The following is a 23,913-nucleotide window of genomic DNA, read 5'->3' on the forward strand; positions in this document are numbered from 1 at the left end:
CATTATGAGTAGAGCAAATTTAGTTTATTTACTGCTATATTGCTTTCTTTCATTTTAAGGGCACATCTACTTCAAGGCATCACTTATGCAGGCATAAATAAGCTCTAGATTGACACAAATTATGATAGGGACACCAGATCTCCTTCCCAGAAAGAACTGTTGGATTCTAGAAGGCTTCTGTGTAACAGTACCACCTGACATTAGAGATAATAATGAAGGAAATGTCATATATCCCTCTGAACTAAATAAGCTTAATTTTCCCAGTTTTACAGATGGAAAGCTGAAAGTAGAGATTAAAATCCTCAAATTGGCAAGTTGTTTCATCATGTGTTTGATTACCAGTTGTGAGCAGTCCCACTCAGGTGAGTAAATGCTTCACTTCTGACTTGCAAGCTATTTTTTCCAATTCTTCCCACCCACCCCCATTCCAAGTATGTTGGAATAAGTTCAGCCAGGTAATGGCTAGCCAGAAGAAAAACAACACTTCTTTTTAGGAACTGACACCAGCTCAGACTTGTTCTGTTCTGAGTCTGTGCCTTGGAGAAGTTCAGGAAACTTGTAATTTCTACACAGAAACTGCCTCCTAAAATAGATTCACTTACAAATGGGCTCTGGCAGCACCTGGATCTGGCACACCTTGTGGCCCCAGAAAGGGAATGAGATAGGTAAGTTGGTGATGAGCTGTAACATGTTTCTGTATTTTCCTTAGGTCCTTGTCTTTTTGGAAGACACAGGGAATTATTAGTGCTTATCATCTAGCTATTCAGTAAATTCCTTATAAAGAAGTGAATACATTCAGGCTCTCAGTCAGTTAACTAGCCAAAAGTTAGACTGCCAGGCAGGTAAAAAGAGAAAACAGTGTAGAGGGCTGGTTTGCTCTAAAGACGAAGATAACTTACCTCTCTTTAGATCAAATATTGGGAAGCAGTAAATAACAATAATCTGGAATTATGGAAAATCTGGATTTTTTTGATGGATGTCTTTCCCAGTATATATTAGTGTAATGAATTATACATTGGAAATATAGTAATCTTGCTTATCCACATCTCAACTTTTTCATGTCACTGTGATATGACCGTATAAAGTGCTGATTTTCTTCTCCCTTCCTGATAAGTCTGAATACGCAAATGCAAGAGCTTTAAAATAGAGTAAGACCAAGTTTATACAAATGAGGTTTTGTTGGCAAATATATCTTTTACTTTCATGGGTGAATTTACATATAAAGAACTGCAATGTGTCAACAAATTTTGTCCCATTACCCCATATTTACAGCTGTATTAGGAGTGCCAGTGCTATGCATTTGCCACACGTATAGCTGTTCAAAAGATAGCTGAGACTTTGGCTTGGCGTGGAGCCAAGAAGACAAGATACTAAAGGCTATTAACAGTGCATCATGACTGAGAATTATAGAATCCTGTGGAACCATAAACTGTCTAGAAAGAAAATGAGAAAAATAATAAAATTTGATCAGAGGGTTAATATATTTTTATTAGTGCCTAGCAGCAGACTAGTAATAGACCATTTAAACATGTACAGCAATATAACTGACTTGTGTCAAATGCATAGTGGTGAAAAAGTCTGCAGACAGTGTAGTATTTATAGCTAATAAAAAAAAAAAAAAAGAACCTGACTAGACTTAGCATAGAGTTCATCTGTATTTCTCAAGATGATATTCTCTGGAATGTGGAGATTCTCTGAAAGAATCAAAAATGTTACCAAATGCTTCCAGTCTATCAATGACAATTACATAGAAAGCACTGCTGGGAAACCCGAATTCCCACTTTAAAATGGCAAACTATTTCAAAAGCTCAAGACACAACTCTCCCCCCACCAAACTCTGTCTCTACAAGGTAAAAATAGCTGTTCCATCCACAGAAAATTTGCCCAGCCAGAAGATGAACGCTGCAAAAAGTAGTATTTTGAAGTATCTCTTGCCCATTAGTCAAGAATTTTACAGCAAGTCTCAGAAATGAAATTACTACCTTCTTCATAATAGATTATGAGTATAAAGTATTTTGTAAGTTAGATTTTATATTTCCTCAAACACTTAAGTCCTGAGAAGCCAGATTTTATGGTTGTACAGAGTCTTGTGTTTAAATACGGAATCAGCCATACTGGAAAAAACCAAGGATGTTTAAGAAGTTTTAGGCTCATTTTCTGGCTTTCCTACTTGTGTTCTGTTACACAACAAAGCTAATATTAATTAATTTTAGCTACTAACACATTTGAGAAGATTGTGGATGAAGAGTTTATGAACAGAACTGAAGATTCTCCAAGTAAATACAATCAGAAAGCCAGAACATTAGCTGAGTATGGAAACATTAGCGGCAGGTTTTTGTTGTCCTCCTCTCCCACCAAAATGGTCTTACTGTTTACTTAAGATATTTATATACATATTTATACAGTATTTAAAGATAGAAAGGAAAATCATCAAAAAAAATGGAGAAAATAAACATGGCCTGTTTATCCCTCTTCATGCCTTCCACTCTCCCCCTCAATCAAGTGCCTTTCCTGTGCTTACCTTGTTCTGATCTTTCAAATCCACCCAACTGGACAAGAACCATCTGCTGCAGCACCACAGCCCACAAGGCCAGGAATAGCATGGAGAACCATAGCATCATTTAGCCCACAGGCTGTTTTCTCACGACTGCTGAAAATGTGTCCAAGAGCCAGGTCATACTGCCTTCCATCTCCCACAGAACAGATTGCAGTGACTCAGGATCCTTCTGGGTCAGAAGAAGTCTGCTGGGCCAACCTGCCGCTGCTGTACACAGAACTAATTCACCCCTCCTAGAGCCACTCCACCAAGCCTATTTCAAATAATTTAAACGTGTTCTGGCAGACAGCTATGATGAATAGCAGCAGACTAAAGTGAAACTTTGGGGAGTTCAATGAGAACATATGTGCAATTCAGTTTAACACTGGACAACTCAATTTTGTTAACATGGGTTTTTTTAAATTATTCTTCATCAAACAACTCCCAACACTATAGTGATGCTGTGAATATACGTATCAATAGGTACCACAAAAACATGTTTTCTTTGCATTTCCTGAGGACCTCCTAGAACAAAATCTGGAGTCCTAACACCTTGCTGTGCCAAAGCAATGGTTATTTTAGTGATTTGATTAATCCATTCTAGGTCAGTAAAACACGCACAAATCTATGTCAGTCGACTTCAAAAATAGGCTATAAAAATGATACAAAGAAGGGGAGAGGTTACTGCCAGAGAGAGAACATATTTAAATAATGAAAATTAATAAGTCCACAGCAGAAGAACCCAGATGACATTATAATTTATGTTTCCTCTTTGTTTCCTTCTTACTAATGTAGTAGAACTTATTTTGGCAATTAAATCGTAGTAAGAAAGATGTTTATATACTGAGCTTTCCTTGCGTTCTCCTCATCCTCTCCCTAAAAACACACACAAAGAAAACGCAGAAATCAAGCAAACTGCAAAAAAGTCCAAACAACTACTCAAATATTTTCAAAACCGTTTTCTTGAAAAAGATCCAGGTACCACCTGAAGTCAACAGAGGGACTTTCTAATTGGTATTTTAGATGGAAGCAACTGAGATATGAAATCTTCATGCAGAAAGACAGCTATAATAAGTTAAATAGCATTAACTTTCTTTGGTGTTATTCTTCATGTTCTTTATGTAAAAGGTTCAATGAAGTTGAACTCATAAAACTCAAAGCTGCACTGAAAGCATCTGATATAAAGCAATACTGTGACTATCTAATTAGTATCATAAACATTGCCTATTTTTCCGATTAAAAATAGGACCTATAGTTCCATTAAAACTTTGTATGATACTAAAACAAGTCAGAGATACATGAACTAAAGTACATAAACAGCAAAATGCCTTGTTTCACTACTTTAAAAAATATTTTAAAAGCCAGTACAAAATTCTGGAACATCACAGCAAGGTAGCACAACCAAGCTTATTTCAATACAATATCACCACTAATAATAGCTCAAGAACCAGAAAAAATAGGCAAGGAAAAAGCCAAGGAAACTAATTCCCCAAGCATTTGTGATGTTTGCTAAAGGACAGAAGGAAGCTGACTGGTAGCATCAGCAATAAATAAGAGTCTAGAAGTCACTGTGCTCTGTACACCTCCATTGCAAATTGCTGAATACTTTCAGTGGTGTTTTTTTACTCTTGAAAGGGGTTCCAGCAGTTTTGAAAGCAAAAGTACTTACAAAAACCACTCACAACTGTGCTGGCTGCTAGTCAGAGTCCTTTGCTGCTGACAGGTGTTTCCTTGGTAGCTATAAGCTATAAGCAATATAGCAAAGTTGATTTGTAGAGTCAAAAAAAAAGATGAAGAGTTGGAGCACTGCTAGCTGACCTGAACACAAATGTCAGCAATATGGGAAAAGCTCTTCATCTGGGACAAGTGAAGGGAAAAGAAAAGTAGATGTCACACCTCAGTCAACAGTGCTTTTGCTCAAACCCAGAGATCTGTGGTCCTTTAACACTCAAGGTACCTGGCTCGTTATTGACAGCAGACTTCTTTCAAAGGTAAAAATGATTTGGTGCTAATGACAACAGAAGTTTAATGTCTGTGGTTACAAACGAGCTACATAGCATGGGTCACAAAGAAAGAAACGCTTAGGCAGTGGGCTGCAAGCCAGAAGGAAGCGCTCCTGATCTGTTTGCTGCAGCTGGTGGCTCTTCCTGCTTCCCCTACTGGAGAATCAGGATAAGACCTTGTCTGTCCCAGGCCTACTAAGGGATGCAGAAAGGGAGAGTGCAACACAGCCAGCAGACCAAAACCAGACAGCTACTGTGCTACCCAAGCAATTATTTCTGTGTATTGGCTTTCTATACCTATAGGCAGGTATCTCAAGCTCAGAGGAGCTTATTTTCTGTTTTGAAGGACCTGATGCTCCAAAGCAAAGACTCTGAAATGGCTGCTGAGTTAGTAACTACCATAAATGCTGTGACAATGAAGGAACAATTGTTCATAAAGACTGTGTCCTCCCCTGCTCCCTTTGAGGGCAACTACAAGTTCAGCTGCAACCATTCATGTGGGAAGCTCTGCCAGGTTATGCTTGCTTACAAACTGGTCATGCAACAGCAATATAACTGAGCTCAAAAGCTCCCAACTGAGAATAAAGAGCTCTTAGATGAAAAGAGAGGAATGTCAACCTGAAGAGACTGGGCTTTTTCTGATTGGAATATCCCCATGGAAACTCTCCCAAATCTCATATGTGAGACCACATCTTTTTTAACTAAGAGTTCGGGAGGCTTATGTAAATTATTTGCACAGAAAATAGACAGATAAACATACAGAGAAACTGCATGAAAACAATACCAGCTGCAAATGAACAAATCAACTACCATAAAAAACTGAGCTACAAAAATAAAGTCCAATGTTTTTTACTTATTCCAGGCTCCAGACATTCGTTGTCTGATTTGTCAAAGTTCTTAGCATTTTATAGCACTTTCCAGATTCAAACAAAGTGCCTACTGAGTCTTTGATTGACAATATTTAACACAGAAAAGTTCTCTCAAGTTGTGTATCGAGAAAAGAGAACTGGGAGAACACACAGTAAGGGACCACTCAAAAATGCTAGGTTTCACTGATTTATTGGGCATTAGACAAAAGTTCTCTAACAAAGGCACTCAGAGAAGCATTCAATTACTTCAACCATATACTTTGTGCATTGCCTTGCATATCCTCGCAAACTGATTCTACTCCTTTTGCCAAGGATCACCAGCAGAGACCAGGATTAAGTACAACACTAAGCAAAATTCCCTTATTCAGTAAGGCTTTTAAACACATGCTGAACTTCAAGTATTTAAACTGTCCCATTAGTAGTTAAAAATACATTGAAGAGCTTTAAGGACCCAAGATGGTCCTTATCATATCTAAAAATAAGTCCTTGTTTAAGAGCTTTGCTGAATCAAGGCTTAAACACTAAGAAGTATTACTAACGGCTGATCCCCAAAAGAATCCTTGCTGAATTTTACTCTTTTCCCTTACCACAGAAGTATCTGCATGTATTTCAGCCTGCCTGATGGCCCATTTTTGCCTCTCCATACTTGGTACTAAGCTCTGTGAAGAACACCTTTCACAAAGACACTGCAGAGGAAGCTACAGAAGGAATGTGACATCCAGGAATGTCAAGAGCACAGTATCACATGACTGACACTAACATTTCACCTATACAGAATGCCAAAGATAATCAGGAATTAATTTAGGCAAGATTTTTCAAATGAGATGTCTATAGTTAGATTCCTAACCCAGATCTGAATGCTGACCTGAGCGCTGGGCAGTTTTCAGAGGTGTTGAGAACTTGCAAAGCTCAGTGTTTCAGAACTTCAACATCACTGAAACATCAAGTAATCTGCTGAAGTACCTAAATATAAATTATGTAACATAACTTTAGGCTAGACTGTCTTGCTTTAAAATTTTGTTGATGAGAAAGTTAAAACTAGTCACCACTTTATTCCAATGAAATGACCAATGCAGCACCCAAAACAATGTGGTGACTTTCTGTATTGTAGCAGTATGCAGCCCCAGCATTGTAGCTACCTGAAACCAATATTCAGCAGCTAGAAAGTTAATCTCAGAAGTACTCACTACAGCTAGCTTTTAGCATGGAAAGAGAAAAAAAGTACTGGCATTCCACTTTTGAATAATTTTTTCCTCTCTCAATTGAAGTTTTTTGGGAATATGATTGTAAATCATTCAGGCAAAGAAAACATTTCCATAGATGGCCAAATCACCCCACAGCTGAAATGCATCCACACAGAAACTAAAAATAAAACAGAATTATGCACCCAACAAACGTAAGCATTATCTATTACAAAGAGCAAACAGAATGCAGCTCACACTGAACACAAACCATAGCATGCTTAAAAGGGAGACCACACCATCCTACATGCTACCAACCAATAATGTAAGATCAACAATTACGACTAAAAAAAATTGATTACACAAAACCCACTTAGACATAGGACTTGAGTATAACTGGTCACCGCCATTTGCTGTTGATGCAGAAGATTAGCAGAGAAACAGAAATCTACAGAGAGAAAGGTGCCCAAAGTGTAAGCCCCCTCTCCCACATACCACCAAGATCATATCTCATGCACTCCTGGAAGCCACACACAGAGGGCAGAACCTTAGTACAGGTTCCAGAAAAGCAAATGAACTGTTTCTGAAAATAATTCATTGAACAATCAGAAGCCAGAGAAGTAATTCCTATGGAAAAGAAAAACTCTTCTCAATTTGGCAATACTGACCACCAAAAATAATCCACCAACAATGACCTATGCCTGACACAGTATCAGGATGATTCTGTAATCAGATGAAATTGCAGCAGGATGAAAGGGTATATAGAGGTGAGAACATTTCCCCCTTAAAAACAATATTAACGTAGTTACTGTATGCATGTTCTCAGATATTTTTCTATGCATTTCTCTATATATTAAAAAACCCAACCATATTACTTTACGGAGGGTGTTTTTCTTCTTCATACACAAATGCACATCCTATCTACAGAAAAACAGCTTCCCATAGAGCTAAGAGGGAAAATTCTCTCCCTCCTACAATTCATTTTTTCACCTCCAAATGTCATATTATACATAATACCAACTTACACATACTTACAGAGGAATAAATGACTTCATATACTGTTGTATCAGAAGACACCTGGAATATTTGTAATATTCCTAATAAATTGCCAATTTTAGGATAGCCCACATACTTGAGCATTTGCTTCACTTCCATCTGCCAAAAAACGTGATACGATGAGTGTTTGCTGCCTAGCTGTATTCCTTAACTCATATTTCTAACTGGAATTACTAAACATTTTATTAGTAGAACATGCACTTTAAAACATAGCTTATGGAGAGAAGCAACTTCTTCAGTGTTTTTTACCACATCTGTTGCCTCTTATGCAAGCCATACACAATATGACACAAATGGACAAAGCTCACTGAAGGGAAATTAGACATCTAAACCCAAATACAACCACATCAGACTGACCTAGTTAAATGAAACTGCATGTTGTAATTTTTTTTTTCTCAGCTAAAATTCTCAGTGTCTACATTTTCCTCATTGAAACTATCTACCTACTCATGAATATGGGTCCTTCGAAGGGAGTATATTTCCCCCACATAAAGTACAACCAAACTGTGAAACTCACTGCCACAGAACGCTATGGATGCCAGAAGTATAAATACATTCACCAATTAATTTGAGAAATTCTTGGAAGAAGCATTCTTTTAGGCAGAAAGGTGTGGAGGCAACCTGCACAGTTACAAAGTCCCTAAAGAGTCCTGGAAACTGGGAGGATAAAGGGTGAAGCATCACTGCATACCTCATGTTGTTACACTGGTACAATGGGGGTGCAAGCCAACCATGGTCAGAAAGGGGCACTGGGAAAAATGAGCCTTTGGTGCGACACAGTGAAGCCGCAATTAGTCTCTTCATGTGAGCAGCATTTCTAGTCTTGTAGTTCCAAATTAAAACCCTAATCTGAAACACAATCTACTTTATGCCGTTTTAACTTGTGTCACACATATGTCTTTTCTGTGTTAACTGAAACGTACTGCTAATCAGAGTGATGAACCAACTAGTGAAGCCAATCTACAAATGACTACGTAAACCTCACTGTCGCTCTGTATACTCATGCTTCACCACTAGCAAGTCTGCATACCTGTGTTGCTCACCTATGGACAATACCTCTATTAACATAGTATAGGAATGCAAACAAGGTGTGGGGGAAATGAAATTAGAATTAATGAAAATTAGTAAGAATGTTACAAAATTAAGAAAGTTGCTCTAAAGTTTGATCAACAAGAAAGACTTAAAATATACCCCCTAGTTAAGTGTAAAACACATTACATTCTCTTGCAAATCAAAACATCCATATTGTACCTATATTCCTAAAATATGAGTGTTAATCACAAGTTCCAAACCAAATAATTATTTAACATTGCTTTTAAAATGCTGTCACTAATCACAAGTCACCTTTGCCACAATGCAAGTCCAGGATGAGATGTTTCTATAAATACCCCCCCAATACAGGAAGTGGATGAAGTATCTGAGAAGATCACAGGAAGCCTTTGGATGTGGCAACACACAAAAACTCTCAGTCTGAGAGCAAAACACTCTGGAATATGGGTAATTCCTGTTACTCAAATGCATCAGACATCAGTTCCCATAAACAAGAAAACACAATTAAAATTTCCTATATAGTATTTGAATATAAATTAAAAGCAACACTTATAAAATCACATTTAAAACACACAATGATTTCTGAACAAGAAGATTATGATAGATGGTTGGAGGGATGTACAGTTTTGATTAACAATAAAATATAAGTGTTTTAAAAGAGCAAAAACTTGACCAAACCAATACCATGTAGCAGATGTTCCTGTGGGGCTATACTCCTTTCAATGCTCTAGTGTAAATAAGGACAAACATCATCAGTATAACGCAACAGAGACAGGAATCAGAATTTGTTACTTCGGTTTTCAAAATTTTAGAGGAAATAAGGTAAAACCTGAAAGAATGGAACGGCATTAAAGGTTTGTCTCTTTCTTTTTAAGCAAGGGAGAAAACCAAATACATGATGTCATGAAACAAAAATTAAAGAGAGATAAAAATCATTACTGAAAATACTAACCCATAGAAGCCAATTGCAGATTTCTACCAACGCAAATAAATTATAAAAATTCCAAAAGGACTGGGAGGCTAAAACATTAAGAAGTATAAAAACCTCTGCTTTTCAGGGGAAGATTGCAAGGTTGAGCTAAAAGAAGCGATATTATGACAGGGTGCAGTTCATTTATGAGTGCTTGTGCAGGGAAGGAGGAAACATTCCTTAGGTATAAAACACTAGCAATTAGGCTGCTACATGATTAACATGGCAGCTTCTAGGTCTCTATCACATACCATTCTGCCTTATATTATTAATGTTACTTTGGTTAAAAACAATAGTAGTAGGTGCTTTAACTTTGTACACTGGATAGTTGCCTGTTGGACTTGACTTTCAGAGGCTTTCTGAGTGCAGGACATTCAGCATAATGTGAAAGGCCATAAATAGTTTAAACATCACTCAAAACTACCAAAAGACATCCACAGCTAAGCTACAAACCAAAGTGAAGGAACTCATGCACGCAACACACCCTTGGCAGCCAGCAAAGTTCAGACCTCCCAAACTTCCTGGTTGTTTTTCCTCTCACTTTGGGTATATAAAAAAAGGAAAATAAAATGTTTAAAATATACAAACTGCTATTGGGTTTCTCAGCAGTCAGCCCTGGGTCAGTTAGGGGAAGATTATTTCCACGTAATGGATAACAGAAGCAAACTAAATTTATGTAAAACATTATGTAAGAATCCAGACTAAATCTTACTTTGTGTTCATCAACAACAAACCTGGGAATAAAGCAGACTATAAATGTTAAGGTTTAAAAAACCCCAACAATAAAATCCAACAAAAAAAACCCAACACAAAACCCCAAAGCCATGTGATTTTACCTAGGATCTCAAGGAGTAAGTGTGGGCCAAAATGCTTGCTTTGCAGGAGGTATCATCAGAAGACTGAAGCACAGGATTGCTCACCACATTCTGTGACCATATGTCCCCTGGGTTCTAATTTGTCTCTAGTTTTGCTTGGTGCATAGGCATAAAGATTTAAGGAGACTGAAAATCTGTGGCTGTAGAGATGATAAGGGATAGTGAGGGTGGCATGGGGGCAAGTACTGATGGATCTCTGATATTATTGGATTTTTTGTATATTAATCTTATGCACTGACAGATGGAAACAAAAAGTCCCTTTAACATTTCAAAAGTAAGAGCAACCAGGAACGTATGTCCTTCCTATTGCATAGAAGTGTTTCTATATTGGGATGACTTAACTCAAAACAAAACACATTGGCCAAAATATTAGCTCCAGTGGAAATAAGCGGTTGAGCAGAACTCCTGTTCTTATATAGTCTTAAAATGGTGTTAAGAATCCATATCTTTTTCCCTCGCATATTTCCATGCTTTTTAACCTGTTCCCATAATTTCCATATGGCTTTTTCAGCAATTTCATATCACAGATTTTGTGAATTACAAGCATTTTTTTTCCCTCCAGAATGACTTTTCTAGACTACACCATGAAGAGATACCTGCACAAAACAAGATCCTATTATACTACAAAACACATTTTTTAATTAAAAAGCTCAGCTAGGAATCATTAGAAATGACCACCTTGATTTTTGAGGAGCACCCTTCAGGACATGGAATTAGTGAGTACTCCATATTTTAAAATACTAGTGGTGATTAATTCTGTAGATCTAACCCTTGCTGTGCCACTGTGAAGTGTTTTGGATGAGTTGATTTTGCTTGGTTACCCTATTCCCAGCAAAGGCAACTGTATTTCCCAGCCTATAAATGTATATAACACTTATTTTGACCTACCTTTCAGAAGTAGGAATTACTTATATTCATCAAATTATTTGAAAACTCAAAGCCTTATAAACAAACTTGTTACCAGAACTTGTGAAGAACACACCTTTGCTGAAAATGGTACAGTATAATAAAAACCTAAATGTATAATCTTCAGCTAAACAGAATAGCTTCTTCTGTACCGGAAGGAGACAGTGGCATGTATCAGCAATGTTCTTTCTAAAGCCTTTGTATCACCATGAAGCGTATGGTTAAGAATCAGCGCAATGAGATCAGACTGAAGTTCACTGAGTTACACAGTGATCTCATTTAACTTTGTTTTTGGAAGGCAAGGTTAGGTATGCTATTAACATCTGCAGAGCATTCCAAAATCCTGGCATGGCCAATGACATGCAAGTTCCAGGTCCTGTGATTTATCCTCCTCCAGTACACATAAATTAGTGTGTGTAGATGGAATCCTTTCACTTCAAATAAAGTATATAATGTAAAATAATTTTAGCTGACAGATTTTTTTCTTCACCTGTTTTTTTTAAATTAATTTACAAGTAATTACGATTTTATTCAGCATTAAACCCATATATATATATATCTCCACAGACATTCTCCACTCATCTCTTTGGCAGAAATTAAGTCAGGAAACAGCTGAATAGGTATTACAGTGCATCTGCTTATCACATCTCTGTGTTCAACAGGCAAACCTATATCTAATAATAAATACTGAATGAGATAGAATAAGTGCACTTGTAGATGGTGGGTTAGATCACAAAGCACATAGGCTTTACTGAAGCTCACAGTTATGTGCTTTCATTCCTCAGCTCCTTCTATATATGGGTAGAATCTGACCTTTCCTTCAGACTGGCCAGCACTTTTCAAGTTTGTCTGGTCGAATAATTTCAGTGCAGACTTTTGAATCGTTGAAAGTGTAGCTGAAACTCGTAATAAGTCTATGAACCTTGCAATGACTTTTGTTCTATTATACTCTTAATGCAATGGGTTTAATATTCAAATTGGGAAGAAGTTTGAAAGAACACATTTGTCAAAAACTGAACTTCACCACAGTATTTCATGCAATCCAGGGAAATAAGAGACAGCATATTATTCCACCATATTTCCCAGCAGAGTTAAACATCAAAATACCTCCCTGCAGTTTATATAAAGGCCAGACACAGAGGCAAATGCACGAAGTATGACATTAGCCATACTGGAGCTATTAATGGAATAAATGCAGCAGTCAAAGACCCTCTGAAGATGAAAGCATCACTCTCTCCTGTCTCTGGAACTTAGCCCAAATCACAGTCATATTTATGTATTTGTCAGCTTTTTTCCCTTGTAATCCAAGGGTTTCCTTCATAATAGTAAATAAAAATTAAGTGTTCCTTCTGTGCTTCAAATTAAATGGTTTCAGTAATGATGCACACACTACAGTTTGCATCTTTCTAAGGAAAGATTTACTGCTTCAATTTCAATTTAAAAATTTGTATTGCTTCAGGATTAAAAACACAAGGACATGTAAACATGCAGAATTCAATTTCTTACAAATGAATTCGTTGCTGTTTCTAGTATCTAGCTCTATGTTTGAAAAGGGTCCTATTTACTAATTAATCCTCCGAGAAAGAGGTTTTATAATGTAAACATATGTGGAGCAAATCTAAGTCTTGCATAGTTGAATGTAAAATAATGTTAAAAACTTCAACTTAGAATGTTAACTAGGTTTCACTTTAAAATCCTTTCTGCAGGAAAAGTAACTGATCTAGAAAGGACAGTTATGTCAATCATTGATTTGACAGACTGACTGTTACACAATTTATGACAATTTCTGGTCTTACAGACAATCCACAGAGTTTCTGTACATCTCTCAGATATTGTTGTTTGAACTAGAACCAAACTTTAAGAAAGGTATCTGGTCTAGTTTTAAAAATTGCAGAAGCTTTTACACAGAAACAAGTCCCGGCAGAACAAAGAGTTACTATATATCAGAGCATCGTGCTGACAGCTCCTGCATTTACCCTGGCCGGTGACAAAATCAAGATAGTTTACATCCTCAGTGAACTAAGCTCTTTCCATTTACTTTGTGTTTGCTGAAGGCTAAGTGGGTGTGGACTATGACCATGAATGAGCTGACATGTAGCAAGTTTGTATACCAATGCAACTGTTTTTTTTTTGCCCAAGCACTTACTGGAGTATGGGCAATTACTTCTGTATTTAACTCCCTCACCACCACATTGAAGATCCCCTTCTATTCAAAATCTCCCATGTATTTACTTACAGATGACAGTACAGTAATTTCTGAATGTTTCATTTGATTAAGTAAGAGACATAGCTTCTTCTCTTAACTAATAGCAATGGAATTTGCTGTATCTCAAACCAGATACTCTAAAAAAGTGGCTCAAGATCTGTTAGAAATGAGGACAAAACCCACTAGAAAGTATTTGGACCTATGAAGACAATGCTTTCTTCAGCTGAATTAGGAATGGCAGTTACAGTCTTTGGTATTCAAAGTAAGCCTTCCGGTCATCGCCCAAGGAAGTCTGCTGTCTTAAGGCAAAGCTGAAGCATCAGAGAGAAGACAGAAATGCCAATGCTACAAACCTCATCTCATTTTGTCTGTCCCATGTTCCATCTTACTGTGATTGCACATCAAATGAAATAATATACTTAAGTGGTATTCCTCCTTTTCTAACTAATCTCTCCATAAAAAGAAAAAGAAAAAAAAAAGTGTTGCTGGCATATAGTGCACCTTCAAATCTCTTTTGGATTCCTTTTCCACATACTGCAACAGTGAGCTATTTTCCATCCTCCCACTCTCACCCAGAACCACTAGTCTGCTTGTCACATAGATAGCTGCTCATGAGAGATATAAGTAGCAACAAGTTGTTGATTTCAATATTTAATTTATTGCCAAGAGTAGAAGCAATAAGCAAAATTCTATTTGACTATGAGCAGTCAGAAGATTAGATACCACCACAAACAAGCCTGCACCCTTTAAGTGTAACTTAACCACACCTTACAGCTCTTCTGTTTTATGCTGCAAACCTTTACATAATGAACATCTAATGAAGCTGCAATTTCTCTACCTGGCCTGGATATCTACATCACTTGACATAATACAGTTGAATGGTTTCTTGTTTGCTAGATGTGCAATTCTTTTCATTATTAGCAAATTTGGAGTATACTTGGTGACACACTGTGACTGAGGCTATTCAAGTCAGCACGCAGGCATGCTTTTCTCTAGCACACACCTTTTTTGGGGCCTGCAGTTTGACTCTCAGCTACAAGGTGAAAGGACTTTCCAGTTCTCAGATGACTTGCAGAACACACCCAGGTGTGTGGACACAGGAGTTGGACGACACATAGAGATTTTGAAAGGATTTATCCGCTGTTAAATATCTCTTTCAATGCCAGAGCTCCTGTGAGGGAAGCGTAATGTCAACTATCCTCATAAACTGGGACTATTTACAGCTTCAAGTAATTATTCCTTTATAATTTCTTTCAAAGTCTGAAGCGTGTCTCAACTCTAACACAGCAAAAGATTACTTTTTAAAATTGTTATTTTTTTCATGCTTTCCAAAAATTGTATTGGGTAATACATGTTATTTTTAATCTGAACTCGAGTAACATTTATCTGAATGTTCAAACACTTCTTGTTAGGTGTGTATTTCAATATTAATTGTACATTTCAGTAATAAGCATGAACCTCCTGAGCTGAGGTTCCATTCAACCGAAGTGCTCTCTCTGCAGTTCACAACAATGCATTAAATAAAAACTGTTTTTACAGCTACCTGTACTAAAGCTAAGATCTTTATTTTCAACATAAATATATGAAAAACCATGAATATGAGCAAATATGTATAAAAAGTTTTCAACCTGTAGAAATTTTCTGCAGATCCAGTGTGAAGACAGATTCAGCATTGCTCATGGCAAGCAACTCTCAGTGTGGTTGTAGGGAAAAAAACCCAAGGTCCACAAAATCTCTACAAGCCCTTCTAATTCCAGCCATAAACTCAGTAAGATAAAAATAGGGGCTATGAGAAAACTGAAGTGCAATATTGATGGAACATTGCCAGTTGTTGCTCTCCTTTAAATGGAGATCTTTTGTTTAAGCTCCCCTGTTGCTCACTGCTAGAATAAACTGCCTAGACAAGTTCCAAGCCTTCAGGTGTTCCATAGGCCAAAGTCAATATTTTAAATACCACTCCAAGAACACCAGCAGCATTATTAACTTACAATTTTATCATGAGTCCCAGGATATTTGTTGATTTTTCTTTTCTTCACACCCCAGTTTCCAGAGTTATGCAATGTCAAGAAAAACTTACCTATTGTAGTAAAAGAAAAGGGTTGCTGGAGATAAAGCCACTTAAATAAGCAGGCTACCATGTTCCTTATGAGGTCTGGGTTACAGAGGCGGGTTAAAATACAGTTCAATAAATGCATGTTGCAAATATCTAATCACAAGCAGACAAAAGCAGTCTGCACTAAACAGTGCTCTACTCTCAGTCTCCTAGAAAAATACAGATGGAAAAATGTTTTTTGGCCATTGATGCTACTTGATCATTGCCAACAGCTACGAATCTAGCAGGATTTGGAGCTCAGGAATACTTCACCAAATTTTCTGGTAGCGTTCCTTAAACTAGAACCAGTGTTTTCTTTCTTTTCTTTTGATGGATCTTCTGCCAGCCAACTTACTTTTGTGCATCAACCAGTCCTCCAAGATACAGTGACAGACTGCTCAGACCACCTTACAACAAAAAAGCTCATGTTGATAGGATTATGACAGCAACAAGCATGTAGCTCGCTATTCCTGTTGGATTTTGATGCCAGAAGAGTTCCCCTACGAGAAAAGAAATTCAAACTCCCTGGGGGAATGTTTTGCAGAAAAGGAACATCTGAAATCAGATTTGTCCACTGAATCAACAGCACTAAAAGTCTGTTTGAACGCTATAACAAACACATGAAGTACAGCACAGCCAAGTAACTTTATAAATCATATCGTTTTCATTTCCTGAATTCATAACCAGAGTGATGCAATAATGGAAACTTTTGTATGTTTATAAGTTAGATGACCCACAATCATTCCCTACAGTAAGCAGTAGTAATTTCTGACTATTAAAATAATTGTTATATTCTATTGCTATGGTTTGCTTTAATGTTGTAAGCCAGTTTTCTATTTAACAAACCATATTACACTAGCCAATGGTATTGGATGAGATTAATTTATAACATTCTTTTTGGAAGTCAAAATAATAATTCACTTAATTTTCTTTGTTTGCCATCTCAACATCCTAAGCAGGCTGGCCTTCTCACAAATACATGTTCGTTGCCCTAATTAACTATTTTCTTTTTAAAATGTCTGAACTACATCCAGTTAGATTCTCTCCCTTTAAACGCCCTTTAATCTAACATTAATCCCCAGTTGCTGTATTTCATTTAAATGACAATCCCACATTATATTTTAAATTAAACTTTCAATTAAAATAGACTGTTCAGAGTTACAACAAAAGTCATTAATTTGGCAAATGACAGGAAAAAAGAAGATACCCTTTAAAAAACTCTACACACAAAGTACTGTATGATAGGATCAGATCTTAAGACTGCCACATCTGATCAAGAATGCTACTGTGTAAGGTTCTAGAATATTTGGAGGGATTGCTTTAGGATATTATTTTGTAATCCCTTGTTGCTTCTTAAATTACTCTCAGTATCCTAGTGCTGGTTAGAGGTAGAATTTAATTTGCTCTCTCAGCTTCTGCCATAGATGTCTCACCAATGTAATTAGCAAAACTGCTTAAAAGATACCTTGCAGATTTTCTCAAAGCGAGTTCCTCTGAAGGAAAACAAATTTATGCTTTTGTAGAATAATACACAAAGTTGCTGTGCAAGGTTGGATTCTACCCTGCACGCTGCTAATGTTCACGCATCTGCTTCACATCTTCAATGTAGTAGCTGCTTTCCAGACACTTAAGATGGGCAGACTGTTATCCTTCAGATGGCAGATCAAACTAGAATCGCCATTTAAGCAAAATAACCATAGAACGGCCTGCTGGAAGTAACAACCACGCTACGAGGCTCAGTGGATGAGACACAATGAAGAAATCCTGTCTATACAATCTGCTTCATCCACTTCTTTTCATAATTAACTTTAATCTTTGCATCTTATGTCTCATACTTAATTTGTTTAATTGGCTGAAGTCTAGAATGGCCTCCAGTTGTCTAGACCATTGAACTAAGAATGCAGTCCTGCACCAGCTCAAAGTACATTGCCTCAATTTTTGCTCCCGGAGATTTACATGAGCAGTTATTCGCACTGCTTTCTAGTTTGTCTTTGTAAGATACTTCCTGTTTTACTTGTTTTAATTGCCTACCTTTCATTCTATCCAAGAATTACCTGACTACCAGTGTACCATAAATATGCATCTGTTTTGCCAACAATTAAGTTTTTTCTTAGTGTGGATCTTCCACCATTCTGTTCTTTTATTGACTTAAAAGGTATATTTTATGTCCTTCCCTTATATTAATTAAATAATTGTGTACATTTGTTCCAGTACAATGAAATACCTACATCTTTCTTTCTCTCTTCATCTCCTGCATCATATTTTTTTATTATGGGTGCATGACCCCACGGTAAGGGTAGAAAATTTCTGCGTGTTTCACCTTAACTTTCCCATGCTCAATCTCTGCTGGAAATTCTACAATGTGTTAAGTTTACAGTCTGTTCTCTGTAGCACTTAAGTAAATAATCATTTAACCTAGATGTCTAAGAACCTGGTGATTTTATAACACTCTCAGTCATAGATCTTTTTCTCAACCAAAACACAAGTTATCATAGGTCCTAAGTAGTTTAATGCATTTTTCTACTTTCCAACATAGATGATATACTTGGACTGTGTACCTGTGACTTGGGGTGTGTGAGCCAACATTCTCATGGCTTCGTTTCACAATTTACATCAACCAATAGTTACTTTGAAATGCCAGACCCTGAACACTTAAAAGAGGTTCTGTGATAAGGATCTAAGGCAAATCAGTTCTCTCTCTCTCTCTCTCTCTTTCCAGCAGAAAAGAGACTTGATACACTAAGAGACTTCCCCATCTGACTCTATTGCCCTAGTAATTTGGCAGAGGAGATGTGCCTCCAATATATTAAACCTACATGTTCGTGAAAATGAACAAGTGTGCAGGGACTGTAGTCCCATTAATGGACTCACTCTCTAAAAGAATGCAGCCCAGATCCAAACTTCATTAGAAATTGGAGAATCCACAAAGGGATGTCACAGTGTACACACCTTAACTATGGAAAAGCCCCAGATAATCCTCAGATCAACTCTAAGACTCAAGTCCATTAGAAGTCTGTACTTCACGGAACATTTCATTCCAGGGTCTTTATCATCTTCTCATTTTTAATGTAGCATCTGCAGATTGCAGTCAGCCACAATATGTATCTCAGACTATAAAGAATCATCATTTAAATTAAAACACTGCAAGAAAAGATACACTACTGTACCATATTAAGAAATACAAGCCTATGTTCAATAGTGATTCTGTTCATGGTATTTGGTGTGCTCATTAAAAATATCTGTAACAGCAGAGTTCTTCCCAAGAACAGTATCTTCCAAAGGAAGAGTAGGGCTTTTAAAGCTCAAGTCTCAAAGTGGAACTATAACGGTACTCCTAATTCATGTCTAAACATTAAGCCATTTAATACATGACAAATATAAAATTTGTTGCTCGACTCTAGGAGAAAAAAAAAAAAAAAAGGTGGTGGGATAGATTTAGCTGGAGGCTACTTAAGTACAAAATGTAAGATCTGTAGTCTGCAGCTCTACTAGGACGCTTAAGCAAGAATAGGGAAAGGAGACCTGCATTGTAAGAACACAGTTGGCAATGAGATATGAATTCCTCAAGGTTTCAAGGGAATTAAATGGGAACAGAGCAAAGGAAGCTGCAGAAACTAAAGTCAGCATACACAAGAGTGCTCACATAGTGAAAGAGCTTGCCTGCCTGTAATATCAAATGAAAAGCAATTTCAGGATATAAAACATCACTGGCATACAAGTTCTTATAGTGCTGAATATTACCACCATACTTTGATTTTTCCTTTGAATTAGGGGCTGACTCTCAGAAGCTGCTCTTCAAGATTCAAAGCTTTATGTAGTTTAGATAATTTTCATATAACTTTTAAGGCGCCTCTATCCCTGGCGAAAAACTGCCAGGTATACTACTAAGTATGTTATCTGGGCTCTCTACCATATGGAAATAATGGATCAAATCTATATGGGTAGCTGACTTTCTCCAGACACTTTTGGAGTCAGTCCTGAATGGTAATTAACTATTCTGGATGATGATGTTGAATACAATGAACAGAAGTAAATCAGAAAGAGCAAAAAATTACACCACAAAGCCTAGCACTAATAGAAAAGATAAATAGTTCAGAATGGTGCATATTCTCAGGAGCTGCAGAGTACTACTATTTATTTTTTTTTGACATTCAATCGGTATATTCCAACTTAACAACCTGGCAATTACTTTAGACCTTTGTAGGCTTTACCTAAGATGCTACACACTTGGACCCGACAAAGTGCTCTTCTCTCTTTCTCCTGAAGCCAGTTTCTCCTCAAAGCAACAGGATAAACCACAGAACACTTTCCAAATATCACACTGGAAGAAGATGATCTACAGCAATTATTAGTCCAATTACTCTAGTGCATCTCAAGATAATTAATTGCTATCAGTTTTAGTTGTTTTTGAAGGGCTGAAAGTAGCTAGAAAAACAGTATGATGCATCTATTATGAACAGAAAGAACATAATCATTGCTTTCCAGTCCTTATAGGGGGCTGTTTTGCCAAGTCTCTTTCTATGGTCTAAAGGGGACATGAAAAGTAGAGAATAACACTTTATCTGTTAATACGTTATCCTGATGAAAAATACGCATGTCACAATAACTTCAAGTGGTGGGTGTAGATTTTTCTTCTACAAGCAGATAATGCCTATGGCCATCATGAGAAGATGGCATTTAGATATAAATCCTAAATTCTATGACATATGTTTTTATTTTGAGTTTTCCCCCTCCCTGATTCAAAGCACTGGCAACAGAAATTGCATCAACAGATTTTTGGCATAGCCATAATGGATCCCACGTTACAATGAAAAAAAAAAATCCCCCCAAAATTGTGTGTGACATTTTCTCTTTGAGACCAATGAAAGTCCAGTGTATCAAAACATGACATGTTAGACTTTGAATATTACTGAACTGAATACATAGAGACCCTGAAGTGTTGACCGGGTGACTAAGATATAGTCCATGGAATTAAGGTTCAGAGGGATCATTACCTCACCTGATCTGACAATCTGCATAACACACACAAGGCATTTCAGGTAGTATTTAATGTAATCACTACAATGACTCGTAACTTATGGATCCCATTCAATGAGGATTCAAAAAACTGGAGCTGAAGGATACATGCAACACTCCTGTTTCTCAGAGGTACAGTCATAGATATCCAGTAAGTGTTAGGCACAGGAAGGCTAGAAGAGAAACTCCAGGGACGATGGAAGAAAAGTCAGCCAGCGTATACTGCAAACACACACAAATGCATATTTTAGGTTGCCACAGTAACAAGCACCAGATTAGAAAATTTTCACCAGATCTGTTTTTTTCTTTGAAAGAAAAAAAAAAACCAACTCATGACTGTCACAAGTTCCTGCGTGCATTCTCTACAACACATGAGCAGAAAGTCAGTCCAGAAAACACATTTAAATTATCTGTTGTGTATATGAATAACCTGTACCTTTATCCCAAAGTACTTAGCCTGACCCACAAAAAAAAAGCTCTTTAGTTTCACAAACAAACTGCTATTGTATCACAAGTGTAGAAAAGGGACAGATAAACATGTAGGGGCCTCATTCTGTGCACACACAGCAACTAGAAAACCTTCTTAGAGCTGTAAGGAAAGCAGACTAGGACAAAAGGCATATCTGAGACAAGCATTCTATGTGTAGATGTCTCCTTCCATTAGCTGAAATGATGGCTTTGACCAACAGCAAACTGCTGACTATGAGCATCTCACTAGAAGGAAAAAAGAAAAGGTGCTAAGGCCAATGTCCTCTGCTAAGAATGCAATTGCTTCACTGATATGTTTCTCAAACTTGGTGGAAGTGCACAGCTTTTTAGCTCATCTGATCACCCAGTCACCCCAGGAGCCAAATACTAGGTACGCTTCCAGAGTCACAACACTAAAAACACAAAGATGTGAAGAACAGTATTTGCCACACCACCCCAACTTACAGATTTACAACACACACACACGCACACAAGTCATCCTGGTTAAGTTTTAGCTTTTTTAGAATATCATAAAATAAAATTTTAAGCCTTTCTAATACTCTCCAGGCAATTTTGAACTATTTTGTGATCCCATCAGGAGCAGTGATGCCACCTAAATGTGTTTGCACTGCATCAGCCAATGTATCGATGCCCACAGAATCTAAAACCATTCAGAAATTTTTCTGTGAAAAAATACCCAAAACAGAAGCTCCTATCATCATCTTTTTCATTCACATCAAGCAACTAAAAATTCTTGGAAGATCCCATTTCCTAATCAGGATTGAAAATAGCAATGTTGATACTCATGCAGTATTTCAACCTCAAGTTTTAAGTTCAGAGCTTATCGAAGTGCTGTAATAACACTTCCGTCAGTTGTCTGGTTTAAATTTTTCATGTCTCTGTCAGTTCTGGGCATGTTTTTGTCTTCTTTCATATATTTTAAAAGGGAAGCACTACTATACAAGGACAGACAGAAGAAATAGAAGTTGCATAAGAAACAGGTTGACTGGAGGACAGGTAATTGTATTTACAAGTAACACTGATAATTAGATTTTAAGAGTGCTGACTAACACATAGTTAGATACCTCTCATTTATTTGCATGTTTCAGTGCTATTTTACATCTAGTACGGGTAAGAAACTTTCTTAAGCACACAGACAAGTGAAGTAGATACACAGATGAATATCCACACTATGGCAAGATCAGTTCAGGTGTGTATGAAGTAGGTGATAAAGCATAATTATATTTTCAGCATGCCTGACGAAGTGTCTGTCATGATAAAAGGATACAAAAAACCCCTTACCTTGACAAAATGAATCCTGCAAAATTATATTTTGTAATAAAAAACTTTTCTAAGCAACTTTACACTTAAGGCAATAGGACAAGACTGAAAACTTACTTTCAATACTACCTTATTAAACCTTTAAAAAACTCAGAGTAATTATGTAATATAAGCAATACTTGTACCAGTTGTACCTGAAAGTATTTTCCTAATGTAGAAAGTAATTCTAGAAATAGTTGAGTGCTTCCCTCTTCCTATACCATGTTCTTTAGTTCAGATTTACTCCATTTACAATCATGGGCTTAAATTCCAAGAATTCTTTCTCTATTCTCTGTCTTAAAATACTAGCCGACTGAAGCTAAAACTTCAGTCTGAGCATTACTTTCAAAGGAACTGGGATAACTTGAATTCAAAAAGGTAAAGTGGAGACATAAGTTTAAGGTATGAGTAATTCAAACTCAGGGTGGAATTTGACAGCTTAAGTATGATCTTTTCTTGCTGTCCATCTGCCAGAGAACTTGCACCTAAGATCCTTTGCAAACTGTCAAGCAACTGACCTTGGTAATACAAATGTCAAAATGCAAACCAGGCTTGTGCTGATACTGTAGAGTTAATAGGAAAAGCAATCAAAGAAACAATATGTATTCTATTACAAGGGCAAGCAGATGCAACACTGAGTACATGCAAGGAATAGTTTTGTTGAGTAAGGTGACATTTTTACATAGTCGCTTTTCAAAGCAGAACTACATTTTAAGGGCTTTTGCATATGTTTTACCTAGAGACCTCTGTGATGAAGTGCCAATATCAACTTCCCTTTCTCTTTAGTTGCCAGTTTTATTTGATTTCTTTCTTCAAATATGTGCCAACCAGTTTCAACTTGTTTAACAACATTTTTTTTAAAATCAGCTGCCTTCTGGAATGTTGAACTGATGCATGTGTGGGTGTGTTTATAATACATGCAAAAAATACATTAAAGCAATACAGAGGCTCTGGTTTAAGCCTATAAAAGTAAAAAAAATTTAGCATTAAGGCAAAATACTGGAGCAGACACCTCTTTACATATCATAATACCCTGCAAAAACAACCCCCTAAGTTGCATAGAAAGTGTTAAGTGAAAGTGCTCTGTTCATTTAATACAGTTGCAGTTTATATGGTTGACCTGAAAAACCAATGGAAAATCTCAGGCTGTATTATTCTTTAATGGAAGGAGTTACATTTGCAAAATATTTCATCCTCAAATACTGTAATATGCAATAAAATCATGCAATGCAATATATTTGATGATTATATATATTTGATTGTGTACTAAAGTGACATTCTTTCTATCCCAATTATTTAATAAAATGTTGATGACCTGAGCACAATCAAGCAAAACAATAAGACCAGGATGTCAGATTTGAATAT

General features: G+C 36.8%; 1 protein-coding gene across 3 annotated transcripts in view; it reads right to left on the bottom strand.

The window, feature by feature from the left end:
* ARL15 (ADP ribosylation factor like GTPase 15) overlaps positions 1-23,913 on the bottom strand; it is a 228,381-nt gene that overhangs the window by 23,244 nt on the left and 181,224 nt on the right. The window contains exon 6 of one of the 3 annotated variants that reach the window (XR_010370476.1): positions 16,100-16,244. The exons of the other annotated variants lie outside the window; for them this stretch is intronic. The gene's annotated coding sequence lies outside the window, so the exon portion shown is untranslated. The remainder of the gene's footprint in view (positions 1-16,099; positions 16,245-23,913) is intronic. 3 annotated transcript variants of the gene reach the window in all.

Source organism: Phalacrocorax carbo, chromosome Z, assembly GCF_963921805.1.
Source record: "Phalacrocorax carbo chromosome Z, bPhaCar2.1, whole genome shotgun sequence".
Classification (NCBI taxonomy): domain Eukaryota; kingdom Metazoa; phylum Chordata; class Aves; order Suliformes; family Phalacrocoracidae; genus Phalacrocorax; species Phalacrocorax carbo.